Source organism: Octopus bimaculoides, chromosome 5, assembly GCF_001194135.2.
Source record: "Octopus bimaculoides isolate UCB-OBI-ISO-001 chromosome 5, ASM119413v2, whole genome shotgun sequence".
Taxonomy (NCBI): domain Eukaryota; kingdom Metazoa; phylum Mollusca; class Cephalopoda; order Octopoda; family Octopodidae; genus Octopus; species Octopus bimaculoides.
The window spans coordinates 121678357-121679055 of NC_068985.1; positions in this window are offsets into that span (position 1 = coordinate 121678357).

The following is a 699-nucleotide window of genomic DNA, read 5'->3' on the forward strand; positions in this document are numbered from 1 at the left end:
ATATATATGTATATATATATATATGTGTGTGTCTGTGTTTGTCCCCCCACCAACGCTTGACAACCGATGGTGGTGTGTTTACGTTCCCGTAACTTAGCGGTTCGGCAAAAAGAGACCGATAGAATAAGTACTAGGCTTACAAAGAATAAGTCCTGGGGTCGATTTTTTCAACTAAAGGCGGTGCTCCAGCATGGGCGCAGTCAAATGACTGAAACAAGTAAAAGAGTAAAAGAAGTTATTTTTACCTATTTTTCTTAATTCCAAAAGAAGAAAAACTTGCAGCGAACTTCAGCCATGATTGTTAAGCCCCCAAGAACCGTGTGCACGTAATCGCAGGGATGATTACACAAGAGAAACATTTATGAAAATGTACACATAAATAAGTTATGCTTACAGACTATGTTTGCAATTATCTAATCCATCTTGAAAATCAAAGCTTAATAAATTAAGAAAAAAAAGAGTAAAAAAAGTGGTCAAAAATTAGCAAAAGATCAGTCAGAAATAAGCAAAACAGTTGGTTACAGGTGGAAGCTGTGGAAATGTTCTTCTAATACCAATAGAAAGTCAGGTGACTGAGAGAAAATGGGAATATATATAGGCGTAGCAGTGGCTGTGTGGTAAGTAGCTTGCTTACCAACCACATGCTTCCAGGTTCAGTCCCACTCCGTGGCATTTTGGGCAAGTGTCTTCTACTATAGC